The sequence below is a fragment of the Gossypium raimondii genome, chromosome 11, assembly GCF_025698545.1.
Source record: "Gossypium raimondii isolate GPD5lz chromosome 11, ASM2569854v1, whole genome shotgun sequence".
NCBI classification, from domain to species: domain Eukaryota; kingdom Viridiplantae; phylum Streptophyta; class Magnoliopsida; order Malvales; family Malvaceae; genus Gossypium; species Gossypium raimondii.
The window spans coordinates 8,998,075-9,014,988 of NC_068575.1; positions in this window are offsets into that span (position 1 = coordinate 8,998,075).

Sequence of the window (16,914 nt, forward strand, 5' to 3'; positions counted from 1 at the left end):
GAGATTGTCCCATAAAGACAAACCAGTCAGTAAGCGAATGCCGAGTTAACGGACAAGTAGCCCAATCTAAATCACACCACCCTTTTAAGGATTAATCATTATAGAATCTCATAAGAATCTCTTGGCCAAGAGAGACTTTCAAGTACCAGATAGCATGCAGATCTGCATCCTATTGCTCTTTCCTCGACTCATACATAAACTGGGATAAGACATGAACTGAGTATGCCAAATCAGGTTTGGCCACTACTAAATAAATCAAACCATCCATTAATCATCTGTATGGCTCAAGATCAGACAAAATTATCCCTGTAGCTTGTGTTAATTTATAAGTTTACTCTATTTGCGATCATGCGGGCTTTGCTCCCAAAAGAGCCGCCTCCGAAATAATATCAAGTGCATATTTCCTTTGACAAAGAAATAACCCCAAAGAGCTACGACTTACCTCTATCCCCAAAAAATATTTCAAAACACTAAGATTCTTCATATGGAAGCAAAAACTGAGATACCCCTTAAAAGTTTTCAAAGCAGCGGAGTCGTTCTCAGAAATAAGCAAATCATCAACATAAGCTAGCACATTAATGCGTATAGATCCCTTAGTGTATGTAAAGAGAGAATAATCAGAATATGATTGAAAAATCCATAACCTTTCAGTGCAGTAACAAGCTTCGCAAACCAACACTGAGGAGCCTATTTCAGCCCATACAAAGACTTGCCCAAATGACAACCCATTCCAAGCTTATCAGGAGCAAAACTTGGAGGAAGCTTCATGTAAACCTTTTTATCAAGATCATCATGCAGGAAGGCATTATGAACATCCATCTAATGTAACTTCTAATTTTTTGAAGCTGCAATAGCTAAAAAAGCCTAAACAGACACCATTTTCGCCACAGGTGCGAAAGTTTCATTATAGTTAATATATTTTACCCGGTGATTACCAAAAACAAAAAGATGAGCTTTAAGTCTTTCAATACTTTCATCAGAGTCATATTTAATCTTGTCCACCCACTTACTACCCAGTGTTTTCTTTTAGAAGGAACTGTTTTCATAGACCAAGTGTCATTATCCTACAAAGCACAAATCTCTTTTTGCATAGCATCACGCCATCTTGCATCCTTCACAACCTCTTTAAAACACTGTGGCTCGACCCTTGCAATAATAATTGCAAGAAAATTTATGTGTTTTACAGAAGATTTTTCATAATTGACATAATGCGCTATAGGAAATGGAGTACCTGAGAAAGGCTCTAAAGCAGGTAGGTGAGAGATGGACTTTTCTTTATGACAATATGAGCGAAAAAATCTTGAAGCTTCACATATGGAAATTTCATCCTACGCCCTCGTCCTAATTCAAGCGCATCATTACCCAAAGCCCTTTGTACCAACGTGTCATTGAAGGAAGAAGAAGATACCACAGGTGTTAGAGAACTCGTACGTGGTAAACTCAAAGGTTGTGGAGTAATAAGCGGAGGAACTGTTGTAGGTTCCAACACCTCTGATTCACCAAAATATGTATAAAAAATTACGTTTGCACTCCCATGGGGTAGAGCAACATTGTTAGGCTTAATGGTTGCAGCATTTCTATCCAAATATGGAAAAATATCCTCAATAAACTTCACACCGTGGGACACAAAGAACTTCTTAGAATCCAAATCATATAAATACCAAACCTTTTTTGCAAAAGGGTACCCCCAAAAACACATTTTTGACTTTGACTAGCAAACTTATCACCCTTAAAACGTTGATTATGAGCAAAACATAAGCAACCGAACACACAAAGATCATCAAACAAATGAGGGCCATAAAACAACATTTCGTAAGCTGTTTTATTGTGAAGAAAAGGTGAAGGAGTTCAGTTAAGAAGCCAACACACACTTCCCCTAAAAAGATATAGGTAATTTCCCTGGAAACGAAAAGTACGAGCTACATTTAAAATATATTGATGTCTCCTCTTCACTCTCCCATTTTGTTAAGGAGTATCAACACAAGGTGTTCAGAAAATAATTTCATTTGCAAGAAAATAATTCTGGAGACAATAAAATTTCGTCTCATTATCACTTCTAACACACTTTATTTTTTGAGAAAGTTGATGATCAAACATAACAATGAATGTCATGAAAACTTTAAAAACCTCATTTTTATTTTCCAATAGATATACCCAAACAACACGAGAGAAATCATCAACCAATATCAAAATATAGTGAGATCCACAAGATGAAGTGTCATAAAACCCTTATAAATCACAATGAACTAACTAAAAAGTACAAGTGGCTTTCTGTTCACTAAATGGAAAGTTATTTCCAGTATGCTTAGTATGATGACAAATTTCACATGCTTTATTCAGATGATCTCTAGAGTTACTAACTTAAGGAAGTAAATTTGATTCTTACGTAACTACTATTGTATAGATATATATACTCTTGAGATCTATTAATAAAATTCAAGAGAGATTACCCTATTCTTGTTAGGGTATCAAAGTAAAGATTTTGACACAATTTTTTTCTTTCATCATTCTAAATGGCTGGCGGCGAGTCTTATCCTCCTCCACCATCACCAAGGGGGCGACACTTTCTGATTTTACCGTTGAGCAATGACAGTCACTTTTGACGGTATTCGATAATAAACAATCAACTTCCACTCGATTGAACGGTAAGTCCAAGAATAATTGGATTATTGATATAGGATGTTCAAATCATGTTATGGGTGATCTTATGTGTTTGACAAATGTGAGAGTCAACTAGGAAACCAAAATTAAATTACAGTTTAATTTAGGAGCATAAAGAATGTATTTTAAATGAATATTGTCTATCAATTTAATAATTCCTTCTTGGGTAGCCACCACTGTTTGACCATCAGAGAGTCCTACAGAACATGCTACAACATCTCTCACATTTGTCAAACACATAAGATCACCCATAACATGATTTGAACATCCTATATCAATAATCCAATTATTCTTGGACTTACCGTTCAATCGAGTGGAAGTTGATTGTTTATTATCGAATACCGTCAAAAGTGACTGTCATTGCTCAACGGTAAAATCAGAAAGTGTCGCCCCCTTGGTGATGGTGGAGGAGGATAAGACTCGCCGCCAGCCATTTAGAATGATGAAAGAAAAAAATTGTGTCAAAATCTTTACTTTGATACCCTAACAAGAATAGGGTAATCTCTCTTGAATTTTATTAATAGATCTCAAGAGTATATATATCTATACAATAGTAGTTACGTAAGAATCAAATTGCTAAAAGATAATATCCCATAATAATATCCTATAATATCACATTAGGAATCAAATTACTAAAAGATAATATCTCATAATAATATCCTAACGTAACTCGATTGGCATCGACATTGTTGCCATTGCAGAAGGACATGGGTTTGAATGCTGTTATCCTCCTATTTAAGGGTTAGGGAGGGACTATGGGTATTTCTAGGCATTATATCAAAAAGAGCAACAAATGATAAGAAAATATAATAAGATTAATATTCAAAAAAATTATTAATTAATAATATATATTATATCATTTTTCAATAAAATTTTTAAAAGATTTGACTAAATTAATTATTTTCACATTGATATATTATCATGTTAATTAATATTATTTTGTTATTATCGTATAATAATAATTTTATACTAATAAATTATTTTTAATGTTAATTTAATAATACAATAAAAATATTATTCAAAAATTCTGATTTAAACTTAGTGAAATAATGGTAGTTGTTAAGATAGCCACAGAGAAGCTAAGAGCAAATACTCCAAGTAAAATTTTATTTATTGTTCAATTCAATTTCAAGCAAATGACCAATCTTACCATCATTATTTCTTCTCCTCCTACTCCTCCTCCTTCCCATTATTATTATTATTATTATTATTATTATTATTTCTGGTTGAAAATATTTATTTTTATGTATGATGTCAGCAAAGTTGATTTTTTATTTAATATTAACTTATTCTCATATACCTTCCGGTGTGTTAATAAAAGAAAAATTTGTGACTGTCTATGTGATCTGTTGAAATACCTCGAAAGCATTTTTTCCAAATTATGAAATTTACAAAAATTAAAAGAGTTAGTTTCTAATTCATTTGAATTTAATTTTGTATTTTTCAAATATTGATAAGTTATTTCAATCCGGTAATTGTTTTATATATTGTTCTTAAAACGTTAATAATGAAGTAAACAATTCAACTATTTATATATAGTAAAAATCAATAATTCAACAACTAATATACAACAAATTAACAAAGATTGAATCTTCATGTTTACATATTTACCAATAAATGAACTAAATTTTCAATTAAGATTAAATTCTAACAAGTTAAAATTAAATGATTGACTTCTCAATTTTCATGAAATAAATAGATAAAACTAAGAACCAACCTATTTTTTCATCTAGATAGACACAACAAAAGAAATTACATCAAATTTTAATTAAGTAGTTTATTTCAAGGGTTTTTAAGTTAGAATAATTTTGGTTTTAATATCATACATATTACATGTGTTATTATTAGTTAGCTTTCAAATCATACCTTTCATTATTTATTATATGTTATTCTTAAACACACACCTATATTCTAAATACTTACATCACGTTTGATTGGTTTTAATAGTCATTCCATTATTGATTGATTCGAAGCGCTATAGTAAATCAATTGTTTGGTTCGTTGAATTGTCATTCAATCTTGCACTTTTGGTGGACAAGTTTGGCGTTTGGTGCATCACTATGATACTTTGTGTATTCATGTTCTTAGTGTGAAATATTTTCCCAATGGGGATGTCTTCCACCCGAAGTTGGTTGAGAAATCTTCTCTTGCATGGATGAGCATTTTGGCAACCACTCGTGAGTTGGAACCCAATTTCTTTTGGTAGGTAGGTAATGGTTCTTTTAAAAGGATTTGGTCGCATTGATGGGGAAATTAAGGTTTGGATGGTAGAAAGTGGGGTATTAATGGTTGTTTGTATCGTGATGACTTGGTTAGGGAGTTGCTTTGAGTGGATGGAAATGGGTGGGACCGAGACTTGGTTTGAGGCTTATTTTCAAGGGAGGAGGTGGATAATGTTTTGTCTATTCCAATTGCATCTTCTAGGCCATCTGATATGCTTATTTGGGGTCATTCACCGTGGGGTTGCCATTTTTGCAAAGTCTGATTATATTTGGCTTTTGTATGGTCTATTGGTTTGGGGGTTCACCAGTTCTTTTGGCAAGCTATATGGAAACTTAAAATTTTCCCAAAGTCATGTTTTTTGCTTGGTAGGTCAACCATGTTTTGTTGGCTATAGTGACTAGGATTGCCTTAACCACACTTGCATATGATGCTAGTTGTGGACGATGTGGGGTGCCTACTGAATCTGTCTTACATGCTTTACATAATTGTCAGGTATCTTGCGACACCCTTACTTTGGCTAGTATTCATAATGCTTTTCTTAATGATGGTTTTTGAGAAAGCTATGCAGTTTTTGGACAAGGAGACATTTATAATGTATCTCTCTAATTGGACTTGATAAACGACATATTAGTCTTTCAATTAGTTAGCTTGTTTCCAATTAAACTAAGGACACATTTAGATTATCTACTAATGTAAGTTGTCTTTTTGTATTATGATCTGGCCACGTAATATCGCTTGGTATTAGTTAAATGTTAGATAATCAAAAAGTCAATATTTGCTTTCATTTTGCTTTGCATGCAAAAATTGTTGAAGACAATATACAAGTGCTATTAATGTACTATTTATATTAGTTGGTTTTAATATCATACATATTGCATGTGTTATTATTACTTACCTTTCAAACTATACGTTTCATTATTTATTATATGTTATTTTTAAACTCACCTTTGTATTCTAAATATTTACATCACGTTTAGTTGGCTGTAATAGCCATTCCATTATTGATCGACTCGAAGAGTTACAGTAAATGAATGGTTTAGTTCGTTGAATTTTCATTCAATCTTTCTTTTGGGGCGACAGGTTTGGTGTTTGGTGCATTACTATGATACTTTGTGTTTCCGTGTTCTTAGTGTGAAATATTCTCCCAATGGGGATGTCTTCCACCCAAAGTTGGTTGAGAAATCTTCTTTTGCATGGACGAGCATTTTGGCAACCACTTGTGAGTTGGAACCTGGTTTCTTTTGGTAGGTAGGTAATGGTTCTTTTATTAGGATTTAGGGGTATCGATGAGGAAATGAGGGTTTGGATGTAAAAACTTAGGTATTAATGGTTGTTTGTATCGTGATGCCTTGGTTAGGGAGTTGCTTCAGGTGGATGGAAAAGGGTGGTACCGAGACTTGGTGTGAGGCTTGTTTTCAAATGGGGAGGTGTCGCGTGTGAAATGGAATGCGAATTATGCAAGTATACACATCAAATCAAGTAATAAAGTGATAAGTAAGATCGTCTCCACAGGGATCAGATTAGGTATAAATGTAACACCCTTAACCCGTATCCATCGCCGAATTTGGGTTACGAGGCATTACTGTACAGAACATAGCTCAAAACAGGTATTCATTACATTTCATGCTTCAAAATTAAACCACTTTACTTAAAAATATATATTATTCAAAATATAAAAACATTACATGTATGATATTCGAATACCTAATTTATAATCAAACATATTCCGCTTTATAAAGCAAGTACACATATTAGAACATTTATTTATAAGGTACTATAATGTTCATTTGACATTCATTGACCATTTTCCATGAACTTAATCGAATCAAAACATACCACTTCCATATGCTTTAAATCATTCCAAATTTCATTCACATAATTAAGCTAACTTATCTCATAATCGGTTATTTAATAAATCTTTCATATAACCTTTATTTAACCTACCTTTAATAAATTACCAAACTCAACACCTAGACCAAATTAAAACATTACCTAAATCTTATGAAATAATTCATGTCAAATTTCAAATACTCTATCATATCCAAAATCTCTATATTCGGTTAACAATTCTACTTTTATACTAAATACATCAAATCCATTCCATCAAATCAACCAAGAACACTCAGTATTATACACGTCCTATATCATATTTCGTACTTATCAAATTAATTTCAAAATCATAGCCGAATATTTTCATAAACAACTGTTCACCATTTCTAAACCAAATACCCATGCAAACTTATCATTCCAAACCGACACAATTAACTATTTTTACAATCAATACATGCTTCCATTCATTCATTTCATTACTAAACCAAATTATAAAATCACTCACATATGCAAATCAAACATTTGTCAAGTACTCCACATGCATATATAACATGTCTATTACCTAGCTAATACATATTATAACTTAACTAACATCCATTACTTAATTTATTGCCGATTACATATTCAAACATCACCTTATATGAATACATAATAGTATTTTCTGAATGAACTTAAGCCTTAATCAGTTTCAATAATTAACAATACATATCAAATTCACTCCACCTATATGCTATAACTGAATTTATATATATACCAAAACATTTACCATATTATTAACAAAACATAGCAAACATTTTTTACATGTAAATAAGCCATGACCGAATGACTAAAACCAAACACATCTATCATTTGATTAGTAGCATAAAAAAAACTAAGCTTAACAAAATAATAAGCCATTTTCGCATGGCTCATATTTACATACCCCAAAATCGAATATATTAACTAGACTTTACATGCCATAAGTTCGAATTCAGATTTAATAAAATACCGAAAATAGTTGATAGTGTGATAGACTTCTCTGACGATCCTCGAGCTTGTAACCAACTCCCAAAATCTATAAATCAAAAAACAAATATACACAGTAAGCTATCACAGCTTAGTAAGTCACAAGCAAATAAACATCTAATCATTTACATAATTTAAGCTAGTTAAGTAGGAATAAGCCATTATAATTTCATAGACAATCCAACATATCATCTTATATATCAAAGCATATATAACTTGTAATAACTTTCCTTTGGTCGAATACTCAATTGAACCTTAGTATATTTAGCCTTTACTTTCAATAATACAACTACATCATTAGGCCGAATATACCTACTCTCACATATATATACACATAGTTCACATTAATATATAGCATCAGATCATCAATTTAAACATTCAATTTACCTTATTTTCATAATTTAGTATGAATACATACCTGAGCCTTTCTAACTCGATTTTACACTCAATCTTAACTATATCATTTCCTGTTTAACCATTTGGAATTTAAAAGGATACTCAAATAGTCAAACACATCAAACAATGCCAACGTCCCAGACGTGGTCTTACATGTAATCACATAACGATGCTACTGTCCCAGATAGGGTTTTAACTGTAAACACAAGTCAATGCCAACGTCCCAGACGTGGTCTTACATGATAACACATAACAGAATCCTATGTCATGACATATGTATCCTAGCTATTCCTAAGGTTCGTACGGGACTTTTGAACATCGTAACTCGATCGAATCAAGCTTGTAAACATAGCTCCCAAGCTTATAAACATTCGGCAAACATTTATATATATTCATAAAATTCAAATCAGCATATAAGATTCATATATATTCAAAATTAAAAGCATTTATTTGCTTATAAACTTACCTCGAATATCGACGGACGGAATAAACGACTATTCGATTATTTTTGTTTTCCCCCGATCCAAATCCGTTTTCTTTGGTTCTTGATATAAACATTTTCAAATTAAACTTATTTAAACACAATTTTATTCAATTTAGTCTAAAAACACATAAATAGGCAAATTACTATTTTGCCCCTGACATTTTACACTTTTTACAATTTAGTCCCTATTGCATAAAACATAAAATATGCAAAATTTCAAGGTCCCATGCTTGGGCCGAATTTTACCCATGATTATACAAGTCCATATATTTCATTTATTTCACATTTTAATCCCTCAATTTATTATTTTTACAATTTAGCCCTAATTACTCAAAATCATCAAAATTTCCAATACAAAACATATTAATCCAAAACATATCTTTCATAATCTATCATCTTGCATCACAAACATCATAAATTCATCAATGGTTTAACTCAAAATATTCATCAAATCAAAAATTAAAGCATGGGCTAGCTAGTATTTGAAGCAATGATCTCAAAAATGTAAAAATTATCAAAAATCGAGCTAGTTAGATACCTTAATCAAACTTAGCTATGGCCGAATGTGGCTTTCTTTTTCTTTTCTTTAGCTAGTTTCGGCTATCCCAAAGATGAACATGCATGTATTTTGTGTTTAATATTTTATTATATTATCATAATTAATATAATTACTAAATTAACCTTTTTATTTTCATTTAAAATCCACTAACCATTGGTTTTTATGTCCATCCAATATTTCAATGGTATAATATCAACATAAATACCTCCTACTAAAAGAACAAATCAATTTAGCATTTTAACAAATAGTTAGTAACTTTTACTTTTTACGCGATTAAGTCATTTTATTAAATCGGACACTCAAACGATAAAAATTAAATCACGAAAATTTCACAAATATCAATTCACACAATATTAACACAGATAATAATTTTTAATATTTTTAATATTTTTTTGACTCAGATTTGTGGTCCCGAAACTACTGTTTCGATTAGGGTCGAAACCGAACTGTTACAATAAAAGTGATCAAGTTATTATAACGAATTATGATTAATGTTATCGCAAAACCAAATACGCAGTGGTGAATTAATGTAGTAAGGATGTGTGAAAAATGTATATTGAATAATACTGAAAAATGTTAAAGGAAAGCAAGAGTAAAAATGCAATGGCAATTATGAGAATAATTACGTAAATAACCTGTGAGCAAATAAATAAATAACTAAGAATACTATGGCAAAGATACTTCGACAAAGGATTAAGGGTCTACGATGTTGATTTGGAAGGTTGGGATTACTAAGAATCTACCTTTACTTTCAGCAATGTCTCAGCAAAATCATACTCAATAAACTACTCAGAAGAGACCTAAAGTGACTTGTTTCTCTTAAGAGCTAGATCTCAAGTTACCTAGCCTGTATCTATAGGCCTTAGCATGGTACCCAGCACTGTTTTGGCTTCATTTTATACAAACGTTGCTCTATGTCTAGATTTTGCTGCAAGCATTCGGTCAAATACCCACATGTATTATTCAATTCCAGTCCAACTAATCTAACCTTTTCAGAATTAGATTTAGTTTATAAGTATATTGCACACTCATCTATGTCTAGAGAATGTACGCATGCAATTGGAAAATAAAAACAATTGAATGAAATATTAGATTAAATCAAATATATGCTTTCAATCATTAATAAAAATAAAAGTTTCATCATGTAATCCCAACCCTATAAGATTTAGCTCATGGGTTGGCAACTAAAATTCAAGTTTAAAATAACACCAAACATCGTTTTGATCAAATCAATTCTCGGGAGAACATATTAAGAAATAATGGAAGAACTTAGAAAAATGGTCGTCAACAAGTCAATCTACAATCTAGGAGCACAGTGTCCTATGGTAGCTGAGAAGGACTGCCTTCGATTTCCTCATTTCGTCTCTACTCAGTCGCTACCCTCTATTGTTGCCTCTAGATCTCCACACCCTTTAGGGTTTCCTCCTTTGGCTTTTTATAAGCTTTTCTTCTTAGGGTAACTCCATCAGTCCACGACATCTTCTCCTCTTTTTTAGGTAGATTTTTCTTGTACAAGTAGAGTTGGGCTGAAACTGGTATGTGTTGAGTGTTGACTTGGTCATCTTCTTCAAATTGTCACGACATTCGTGTTGGCAAATTGTCCAACCTTTTGCCTCGATAAACCTTCATTCATTTATTTTTTTCTCCATATCATGCACCTACCAAACAACTAAACACAACCCTTCCACATGCAATTAGAAGTACCTAACATTTAAACACAGTCCAAACTCCTAATGCAATGATAAAAATACCAATGAAATTTCCTAAAATGAAACTAAATATATCAAGTACAAGCAATTAGCTAGGTCTAAAGGCATGAAATATAACTCTTTCCAAGAGTTATCAGGAGGCGAACAATGTTTTATATATCTCAATTGTATCTTTTGGGCCATCTAATATGCTTATTTGGGGTTATTTGCCACTAGGTTTGTATTTTACAAAGTTCGATTATAGTTGAATTTTGTATGTTCTATTGGTTTGGGGCTTCACCGGTTCTTTTGGCAAGCTATATAGAAACTTAAATTTTTTCCAAAGTCATGTTGTTTGCTTGGTAGGTCAGTCATGTTTTGTTGGCTATAGTGACCAGGATTGCCTTAACCACACTTGTATATGATGCTAGTTGTGGATGATGTGGGGTGCCTACTGAATCTGTCTTACATGCTTTACATGATTGTCAGGTATCTTGCGACACCCTTACTTTGGCTAGTATTCATAATGCTTTTCTTGATGATGGTTTTTGAGAAAGTTATGTAGTTTTTGGATAAGGAGACATTTACAATGTATCTCCCAAATTAGACTTGATAAACGACATATTATTCTTTCAATCAGTTTACTCGTTTTCGATTAGACTAAGGACACGTTTAGATTATCTACTAATATAAGTTATCTTTCAGTATTATGATCTGACCACGTAATATTGCTTAGTATTAGTTAAACATTAGATAATCAATAAGCCAATATTTTCTTTCATTTTGCTTTGCATGCAAAAACCGTTGAAGACAATATACAAAGGATATTAATGTACTATTTATATTAGTTGGTTTTAATATCATACATATTGCATGTGTTATTATTACTTAGCTTTCAAACCATACATTTCATTATTTATTATATGTTATTTTTTAAACTCACCCTTGTATTCTAAATGCTTACATCACATTTAGTTGGCTGTAATAGCCATTCCATTATTGATCGACTCGAAGCACTATAGTAAATCAATGGTTTGGTTCATTGAATTGTCATTCAATCTTTCACTTTTGGGGGGATAGGTTTGGCTTTTGGTGTACCATTATGATACTTTATATGTTATTTTTATAGAAAGTAAATCAATGGTTTGGTTCGTTGAATTGTTATTTATTTTATGTTATTTTTAAACTCACCCTTGTATTCTAAATACTTACATCACGTTTAGTTGGCTGTAATAGCCATTCCATTATTGATCGACTCGAAGAGTTACAGTAAATGAATGGTTTAGTTCGTATAATTGTCATTCAATCTTTCTTTTGGAAGGACAGGTTTAGTGTTTGGTGCATTACTATGATGCTTTGTGTTTCCATGTTTTTAATGTGAAATACTCCTGATGGGGATGTTTCCACCCGAAGTTGGTTGAGAAATCTTTTTTTGCATGGACGAGCATATTCGCAACCACTCATGAGTTTTTATTTCAAATCTCTTCAGTGAGGAAAATCTCGAACACACGAACGAAACTCGAACATAAAAAAAATAGGACAAGGCTCCAAGACGTGTATCAAACCATTATCAAATTGATCAAGTTTGACAAAGTTGGAAGCCAACTCCCTTAGTGTTCTATTTTCATATGTTGTGGTAGTCATCATGAATATTATAACCTTAAAATTGATCAATTGAAATATGCAAGTCTAATTGGTTGTCTTATGTACATAATGACTTGTACAAGACCAGATATTGCATATGCTGTTGGAAAAGTGAGTAGGTACACAAGTAATCCAAGCAGTTTGCATTGGCAAGCTTTGAATAAAGTACTTAGGTACTTAAAGAAAACTATTAACTATGGATTGTGTTATAATGGATATCCTCCAGTTTTAGAAGGGTATTCAGATGCTAGTTGGATTACAAGTTTGGAAGATCATGCATCTACTAGTAGATGGATATTCATTCTTGGTGGAGAGCCATTTCTTGAGGTTCCAAGAAACAAACATGTATTACTGATTCCACCATGGCAGCAGAATTTATTGCATTAGTTTTTGCATCTAAAGAAGTAGAATGGTTAAAAAATTTGCTTTATGATGTACCTTTATGGCCTAAGCCAATTTCACCTATTTCTATCCGTTGTGATTGTGAGGCTACTCTAGCAAAGGCATATAGCCAAGTATATAATGGAAAGTCTAGACACATTGGATTAAGAAATAGTTATGTCCGACAATTAATCTCTGATGGAGTGATCACTATTAATTATGTAAGGTCAAGTGAAAATTTGGCGGATCCTTTGACAAAAAGTCTTGCTAGAGATGTAGTAAAAAGGACCTCAAAAGGGATAAGACTAAAGCCCATTAATTAGAGTCACCCATGATGGAAACTCGACTCAGCGCTTGGTATAACGTTAAGTCTTGAGTTCAATGAGACAAAGTACATAATTAATATGTGACTGTTAATACTATAACTAAATCCATCCTAAGATTAAAGTGCTAGGTACCGTAATGATAATGGAATGATGAGTAATGTACTTTTAATGGACCCATAACACAAATATGTTAAAGTGTTATAATTACGAGAATACTCTTGATGGAATCTACCTATGTGAGTGGAAGTGTGGCTACTTCTAGGAGCTCAAGGGCTTGGCTCTGACAACACTAATGAAAAGAGGACACAAACACGTGGCCATAATAGTGTCCCTAGATTCTATGCATTGATCGATGTTGAAATCATTGTGTGAGATGTGTTCGGTTAATCAAATGGAATAGTTGGTTCAAAGCTTAGTCTACCATACGATTTCAATTAACTTTAACATATATTCACTAAGTGAAGGTTCAATCGTAATATACCTTCATTTATGCAAATTGATTTCCAAGAATATCAAAATCTGAAATATTTTGAAAATGAGGGGAGATTGTTGGAACATTTTTAAATATTTATAGTGTTCCAATAACTATAAATGAATGGGTGTAATTAATCAAAAGATTATATTATTTGATTTTTGAAAAAATTTATAACTATTTAAATAATATTATTTGAATTGTTATAATATTAAATGAATAATTATAGGTTTATTTTAAAACATTATTATTGAGAAAGACACCTATTGATAAAAGATGTCTTTATGAAGAGACATGAAAATTCCTACAAATAGGAATAAGATTTCATTTGGAAAACACACCAACAAATTCTAATATTCTTTCTTTCCTTCCTTCATTTTCTAATATTACTAGATTATTCTATAAAGTATTATAGCATAAATCCTTTGTAGAAATTGAGTTTTTGTTATACATAGCTCAGTCCGTAGTGGACTATTCTCGTCAGTGCAAAACACAAATAGTCACGGGCTTCATTTTATCATCGAGGTTAATTTGCTTAGAATTTATTTGCACACTGAAGATAGGTGGGGGCGAATATAACCTTAAAATTGTTATTTCAAATTGATCAATTTTCCTACCAGCATTAGATACTAATTTTATTTGAGGATCCATGGGTGTAGATGCTGGTATACAGTTGAAAAGATCAAACTTTTTAAGCACATTTTCAATGTAATGTAATTGTGATAAAGCTATAGTACTTTTATCTCGGGTTATTTTAATCCCAAGAATAACATCTGCTACACCCATATCCTTCATTGCAAAGTTGTTTGACAAGAATTTCTTTGTGTTTTCTATTTGTTCCAAATGCGTGCCAAAAATGAGCATGTCATCTACATATAAGCAAATTATGACACCATTTCTATTTTCAAATTTGCTATATATGCACTTGTCAGATTCATTTATTTTATGGCTATTAGCTAAAACAACCTTGTCAAACTTTTGGTACCATTGTTTTGATGCTTGTTTAAGTCTATATAAAGATTTAACAAGCTTACATACCTTACGTTCTTGTCTTGGAATAACAAATCCTTCTGGTTGCTCCATGTACACTTCCTCTTCCAATTCACTATTTAAAAATGCAATTTTAACATCCATTTGGTGAACAACCAAATTATATATAGAGGTAAGTGATATTAAGAGTCTAATTGTAGCAATTCTTGCTACTGGAGCATAGGTATCAAAGTAATTATTACCTTGTTTTTGTATAAAACATATGGCTACCAACCTTGCTTTAAATTTATCAACAGTTCCATCGACCTTCATTTTCTTTTTAAAGATCCATTTACAACCTATTGGTTTGGAACCTGGTGGAAGATCAACTAAGATCCAAGTTTGATTTCCCATTATTGAATCCATCTCATCATTTATTGCTTCTTTCCAAAAAGCAGAGTCTTGAGATTTTATTGCCTCTTCAAATGTAATAGGATCAGATTCCATATTATAACAATAAGGTATCTTATTGCATATACTTTCACATTTTCCTTCTACAGGAAACATAATGAAATCTGGTCCAAAATCTTTGACCTTTTTAATCCTCTTACTTCTTCTTAATTCTTGACAAGATTCATCATTATTATCAATTTGTTCCAATGGAATCTAATTCTCATTTGAAGAATGAATCAATTGTTGTGGCTGTAATTGTCTTGATATAAAATTAATTCCATTTTCATCAAAAATAGCATCTCTTGATTCAATAACAGTATTAATTGAAATTGGATCATTTGGTTCAATTACCATGAACCATATGCCTTGCTATTATGTGCATAACCTATAAATATGCATTCAATTCCTCTTTCACCTAACTTTTTACATTTAGGTGTTGGAACTTTGACAATAGCTCTACAACCCCAAACCTTCAAATAATTAAGGTTTGGTTTCCTTTTCTTCCATTGTTCATAGGGGGTTATTTTAGTTTCCTTATTAGGAAATCTATTCAATATATAACAAGCTGTTAGTACAACTTCTCCCCAAAAACCTTCTCCAAGACCTGAATATGATAACATTGAATTTATTGTTTCAGTCAAGACTCTATTTTTCCTTTCAGCTACACCATTTTGTTGTGGTGTGTAGCAGGCTAAAAATTGATGGACAATTCCAGTGGATTCAAAATAACTTGGATTATAGTATTCTCCACCTTTATCCGATCTTAAGCACTTGATAAATGATTCACACTGAAGTTCAACTTCAGATTTATAAAATTTAAATTTATTAAGCGCTTTATCTTTTGAATGCAATAAATATACATAACAATATCTAGAACAATCATCAATAAAAGTAACAAAATATTTCTTTCCACCTAATGTAAGAGTATTATGCATATCACATGAATCACTATGTATCAAATCAAGCAATTTTGTTTTCCTTTAAACCTTAGGGAAAGGGTTTCTTGTAATTTTAGTCAACATACATGTATTACATTTTCAATATTATTATTAAAAAGGAATTAAATCTAACTTATAGATGTCATTCAATTCTCTATAATTCAAATGACCTAATCTATAATGCCACAAACAAAAGATTCAACCATATAAGCGAAGTAGTATTTTATTCTTATTAATAATATTGAGTTTGATCATACTCTCATACATATACCCTTTCCCCACAAAAATTCCTTCCTTAGGCAAAATAAACTTATCTGCCTCAAAAATAAGTTTAAAACCAAACTTATTCAACAGACTTCCAGACACTAAATTCTTTCTAACTTCTAGTACATAATATACATCATTCAAGGTTAAAACCTTTCTAGAAGTGAATTGTAGTTCAACAGACCCTTTGTCTTTGATTGCTGCGGTGGAAGAATTTCCCATGTACAAGACATTTTCATTTTCACATTGTGCGAACTTTGTAAACATGCTTTTGTCTTTGCACACATGTTTGGTTGCTCCGGTATCAATCCACCATGTATTATCATCTTGTGCCATATTAATTTCAGATATCATTGCAACGAACTTTTCGTTATTATCAGCCTTAGAAGATGATTTCTTCTTTAAATATTGACATTCATTCTTGAAATGTCCCGACTTTCCACAATGATAACATGAGCCCTTTTGTTTCTTTCTGAACTTAGGTGCTCTATCAGTCTATTTTAACTTTCTCTTGAATAGTCTAGTAGTTTGTAATTCCTTCGTAACATGCACTTTGGCATTTTTAGAATTTAGGTTCTGATCTTGTTTTCGATATTCTTCTTCAATACGAAGATGATTTTC